Genomic DNA, 6,000 nt, shown 5'->3' on the forward strand with positions numbered 1-6,000 from the left:
TGCTGGTGGGAAGGGAAGAGGGAGAAAGAGAAGGATAGAGGGAAATGTGCTGGTCTCTAGCTTCTAGGCCAAACCCATTGGCGTCAAGTCAATTCCAACTCATAGCAACCCTATAGGACAGAGTAGAACTGCCCCATAGGGGTTCCAAAGAGCGCCTGGTAGATTCAAACTGTCAACCTTTTGCTTAGAAGCCATAGCTCTTAACCACTAAGCTACCAGGGTTTCTGCTTCTAGGCCAGGTTAACATAAACCCAAGCCCATTGCCTTCAAGTGGATTCTGAATCATAGCAACCCTATATGACAGAGTAGAACTGCCCCTAGGGTTTCCAAGTCTGTAATCTTTATGGAAGCAGACTGCCACATCTTTCTCCTGAGGAACAGCTGGTGGGTCTTAACTGCCGCCTTTTGGTTAGCAGCTGAACACTTAACCACCGCACTACCAGGGTTCCTTCCAGGCCAGGTTAGAAACTTGTTATTGTTGTTGCTAGTTGCCGTCGAGTCGGCTCCAACTCACAGCAACCTTACATATAACGGAGCGAAATGATGCCCGGTCATATGCCATCTTCGTGATCATTGGTATGTTTGAGTCCATTGTTTTGGCTATTGAGTCAATGGGTTAGGAACTAGACAATCTTTATGAGCTGTTGGGGACCCACAGGATGGACAGGAAGTCCCCCAGTGGTCACTCACTTCTCCCTGTGAATCAATGATCTAATTTTTCTGCTCTTCACACCACATAGAATGGGCATACACCTGAACAGAATTACTCCAAATACTCTAACCCCATGCAATTAGATCATTGGTTTAGCTAAACTATTTGTCCACTTCCTTCAGAGAAATCCATCCCAATTAGAGCAGAGTGCTGTTCATTCAGGAGCTGCCCAAAGGCGGTTAGAGCAGTAGGCTAGTTTGTCATCTCAGGGAGTTCCTGAAGCCAGTGGTTCTAACCTCCTCATTATCAGGGATACTCCAGTACTGGGGTATCAAAAAACCAAACCCATCGCCATCAAGTAGATTCCGACTCATAGCGACCCTATGGTACTGGGGTACATCCCTCTAATTGGATGGCTGAAGTAAGGTTGTTTTTGAATGATTTCCTTCTTGTGTAAAATAGAGCCACTTCAAGACTAGCCCTTTAGGATGTCACTGCCATTTGCTTGCGCTCTGTTAAACTTTACTGTAATAAAGGCGGAAGGCTCCTAGCTGACCTTCAGGGATTGTGCTACCTATCTGCTCAGCTGCTTTAAGTGATTTTCCTAAGAGTAATGATAATTAATTGTTAATACATAATAAAAATAATGTCTATTGAGTTCTCACAAGAATGCTACAACTAATATTATTATCAACCCTGATTTGAAGCTGTGGCACAGAGAAATCAGACCACTTGCCCAAGGTCAAGGTCACACTAGTAGGAAGTGACAGAACCAAGATTTGAATCCAGGTCCTTCAGCACCAGAGCTTGTACTTGCTCTTAGCCACTTTGCTAGAGTGACATATGTTGTCCATGTCTTGGACATTTTTCATATATTCTGTACTCTCACAACTCTCAGAAGCATGTTTTATCATCCCCGTTTTACAGAACGGTCCCATAGCCAGTAAATGGTGAAGGCAAATTGCAATCCAGGACTGTCTTATGCCCAAATTCCTGTTCTTTGCAATTTAATAGTATAGAAGGGAGTAACCATCAAATATCTTTCTAGTAGATTAGCTGTATTGTTCTTATATCTAAATTTTGCTTGGCCTCCATTACCTAAACCTAATGTCTAAGTTATAGTCTAAAAGTAAAAATAAACAAACATAATAACAGCGCTAATGATACTTATTGAGTGCTTACTATGTTCTAGACACCGTTCTAAACCCTTTAAACAACAACAACAAAAACCCAGTTGCCATCAAGTTGATCTCGACTCATGGTGACCCCATGTGTGTCAGGGCAGAACTATGGTCCGTAGGGTTTTCAATGGCTAATTTTTTGGAAGCAGACCCCCAGGACTTTCTTCTGACATGCCTCTGGGTGGACTCAAACCTCCAACCTTTCAGTTTGCAGATGACCTCATCAACTATTTGCACCACACAGGGACTCGAGCACTTCACATGTACGAATTCATTAAATCCTGATAACAAACTCATAAGTGCTTACCCACTTTTGAAATTTAGAATCACTGATAAATAAGTATAATCTCTTTTTAAGAGAAAAATAGCTGAGGCTTGTCTCAAAGAAAACCAGCACATTTAAAATGAAATGCCTTTGAGTTGGCACTAAAACATTTCCCATGTTCTCTGCACCTTCTCTGACAACTAGGTGCAAGATTGTTTCATGTCGCCCAAATATGACACATCTTTTTCTAAACACTTGAAACCTGAAAAGGGACACTTGCTCTTAAGTATAAAAGAATAAGAACCTATCAAATGGAAACCTCAGCTTGGAAATGTCACACACACACACACACACAAAACTTTAGAAATGGAAGCCTTTATGCCTTTTGTGAAGAATCTGGTTAAAAAATATTTTTGTGGGAATGTGGGGGTGGAAAGAAGAAATGAGGATAAAAGTCAGCAAAGGAAATTATAAGGTAACACTTCTATACTGAAAACCTAAATCCTTTATTATCACTAGAGAGATACAAGCCCAACACCTTGGTTGCTGAGTGAACCAGACTCAAAGCATACAGTCATTTTAATGAACAGATTCTGCTCCTCCAAGTTTTAATGACCATGGGGAAAAAAAAAAAGCTGCCACCCAACCAGAATGTTATCATAGTAAAATAGTAGAAGCAGAAAAACCCCAGAGCTCTCAGGGAGAGAGAGAATGACAGACTATGGCAGGGGGTACCATTTGCAAACCTTTACATTGATGCTAATTTAGAAGTACACCAATGAATTCTTTTCCCTATCTTAACTGGTTTTAGAATGGTAAATGGATAAATGCACATACAGGTATTTATTTTCATTATCTCCTAGCGACTTTATTTCCAGCTATATTCCCTTTTGTTTCTCCCTGCACTCAATTAATAGTCTCAGGTTACTTCAGGTGTGTCACTTGCATTCTCTTCATAAACATTTTACACAGTGCCCTTTAACTCACAGCTGTGCCACTCTCCAGCAGCTCATATTATGCCAGTGGTTCCTTATAGATAAATCTGGAGAGAAAGCACTTTTTACAGCCTCATTTCTCTATAACTTGATAGAAAGAAAACAAAAACAAGAAATAGACTCCAGACTGTGGCACATTCAATTTCAAGCAGCAGTAAAACACCCATTTACCAAAGCAGCCAAACATTTTTCATACAAATGTTTTCATGCACTGTCCTTATTCCTGAAGACAATCTTCAGAGTCCCCAGGAAGGAGCTGATCGCCAGGCACCTCCCCTCCAGCCAGGAGAGAGCACTTGCACTGGACAAAAAGGTACAGCAGAGCTCACCTACTTCAGGGATTCCTAAGCCAAGGGACTGATAAAAACATGAAGTCTGCAGAAAACTGAAAAGTCGTTCTGCAAGGTGATTTCCCAGCCTCTTGGAACAGCTCTTCTTTTTCATTCTTCCACCCCAGCCCCTCCCACACAACCCGGGCTCCCCAAACACAAGGAAACCGCTGTGGCTATGCTCCGACTCCAAGCCATCCATTACATCTCTCGGGAAGAGAATGAGTTTCTGCTTTCCTAAAAAGGGCTGTTTATCAGGGACTCTGTTTTCAGCTTAGTTACAGTGCAAAAAAGTTTAGAAATTTGGAATTGTAGGGACAGCTGAGTTTCTTGGGTGTGACCAATTTCAAACCGGTCATTTTAAAATGCTCTTTCCATGTCTGATTATATTAATAAATGAAATCATCCAATCACCTAAAAGAAAGAATGAGAGAACTATGAAGTGCACACCCATGGATGTAGGACTTTCTGAAAAATTAAACTGGTGAAAGGGAGAATCATCACTTTCCATTTCTTTTTAAGCAACTTTCAGAGAACACGCTATTTTAAATAAAATTATAACAGGTAAAGCCACATCTAGGTGGATTTCAAACCTATTAAAAAAAAAAAAAAAAAAACAGCAATGTGCGGCTAAATTTGAGATCTCAAAATCAGACTGCGACCAGGAAGCTGCTATAAACAATTAAGCAGCGTTTCAAAATGACTGGTACAGGATGTGCCCATAGAAAGAAGTGTTGCGCGCACTGCTGGAGCTGCCAAAGTTACTACTGCAAAGTACCTTGAACTTTTAAAGGGTGGCATGGGGTCACTGTGGCCACCCTCGCCCAATTCGGTCGCCCCTCACAGCCGCTAGCCCTTGAGAGAGTCGGCGGGAGGAGGGAGGGGGAGATGCGAGGACGATTTGGGGTGGGGAAGCCTGGCAGAGCTCCGGGTCTTTCCGAACGTGAAGGTTTCGCTTCCGTCCGAATCGGGGGCGGCGAGGCGGCAATGAACTTCCTCCCCCGAACCCCTGCCCGGCGGCGAGGAGGGCAGAAACGCCCAGGGCTGCCCCATCCCGGCTTCTCCGCGGGCCCGGCGGGCAGGGGCGTGCTGGGGCCCGGGGCGGCCGGGATGCCGGCGGAGCAGCGAGCGGGGCGGCGTGCGCCCAGCCCCAGAAGGCGCCTACCTGTGCGGCGGCGGCGGCGGCGGCGGCTCAGAGCGCGGGGCCGGGCCGGGGCGCGCAGGTGCCGGGGGGCCGCCTGGGGACGGCTTGGGCGGGCGGAGCGGCCATCGTGCCGGGCCGGCCGCGCGCTTCCTGCCACGAGGGGCCGGGGTCCCCTGAGTCGGCTCCCGCCGCTCCTCCTCCCGGCCGAGGACAGGCGGTCCCGCGGCGGCGGCAGCAACAGGCACAGTGGCGGGGGCGGCGGCGGCGAAGGAGGAGGAGGTGTCTGTGCGCGGCTCGCGTTTCCTCCTCCCGCCTGGGCGAGCGCAGGGGAGGCGAGGGCAGGGCAGGGGCCGGATCTCCCGAGTCGGCCCCCGGGGAGCCGAGAGGGGGACGCCGTGCCTTGCCCCCCGCCCCCCACTGCTCCGTGTGACTCTGCCCGGGCGGCACGGCCGGGACGGCCGAGTCACACGCGGGCGACAGCTGCAGCAGTGCGGGTCCGCCGCAGCCTCCCTCCCCGCCCTTCCTTGCTCCTCCCGGGCGACCCATCCTCACCCCCCTCCCCCGGGGACGCCGACTCCCACCTGGAGGAGGGAGAGGGGCGCGGGCCCGGGGCGCCGCTTCGGGGCCGAGCCTGGTCAGGGGCGCTAGGGACTCGGGCCCCGCGCGTGGTTAAGGCCCTCGCAAGGGGATGTGGGGTCGCACACCCTGTCGGCCTATTTATAGCAGGTGGCACTGCTGGTCGCCAGACCCGCCGGGTTCTCAGCAGGTGGCACTGCCAGCCCGCTCTGCGCTCTCCCGCGGGGGCCTCGCCTTTGCCCTCCGAAATGGACGTGACGAAAACTGCACAAAACGCCGGGAGGCGACCAAGCCACCTGGCCCTCCGCGGCATCACCCCCTTCTCCAGTTCTAGGGTTGGGTAATGGCAGGGAGTGAACTGAGGCAGGGAGGTCCTATGGGGCTGGACTCGGGGTAGGAAAATCTTGAACTTGGGAAAAGCATAAAAGGGGAATTAGGGAAGGCTGAAGTGTCCTCACCCAATTAAAGGCCAGGAATCCCATTTCCAGCTAACTGCTGAGTGAGGCAGGGGCTGCTTGGGCGTTTTCTCCCTTCTGAGAGTTCAGTACACACACACACACACACACATGCACACCCCAGCAGGCTTGCCTGTATAAGAGTGAGCAGGGAGGGGAGAGCAAGAACAATAAGGGAGAGGGACTTGGGGAGAAGGAGATGGGGTGGTGGAGAAACCGAAGGGGTATCATTTTGTTTGTTTAGTGTAGCTGAAGGCTGGCTTTCAGGAAGTGGCTGAGAGGTTGAGCTGCAAGGTTAGACTTGAACACAAATCCTGCCTCCACCACTGGTGTGCAAGCTGCTGGACCTCCCTTAGCAGGAAAAAGGGACCAGTACACACTTTACAGGATCATTGTGAGGGTG

At 49.1% G+C, this 6,000-nt stretch overlaps 1 protein-coding gene across 3 annotated transcripts in view; it reads right to left on the reverse strand.

The window, feature by feature from the left end:
* The window catches only part of TBC1D1 (TBC1 domain family member 1), a 284,776-nt gene extending 280,124 nt beyond the window's left edge, over window positions 1–4,652 (reverse strand). For all 3 annotated transcript variants that reach the window (XM_064285966.1, XM_064285964.1, XM_064285963.1), the window contains exon 1: window positions 4,588–4,652. The gene's annotated coding sequence lies outside the window, so the exon portion shown is untranslated. The remainder of the gene's footprint in view (window positions 1–4,587) is intronic.
* Between the last annotated feature and the right edge of the window lie 1,348 nt (window positions 4,653–6,000).

Source organism: Loxodonta africana, chromosome 5 (assembly GCF_030014295.1).
Source record: "Loxodonta africana isolate mLoxAfr1 chromosome 5, mLoxAfr1.hap2, whole genome shotgun sequence".
NCBI lineage: Eukaryota > Metazoa > Chordata > Mammalia > Proboscidea > Elephantidae > Loxodonta > Loxodonta africana.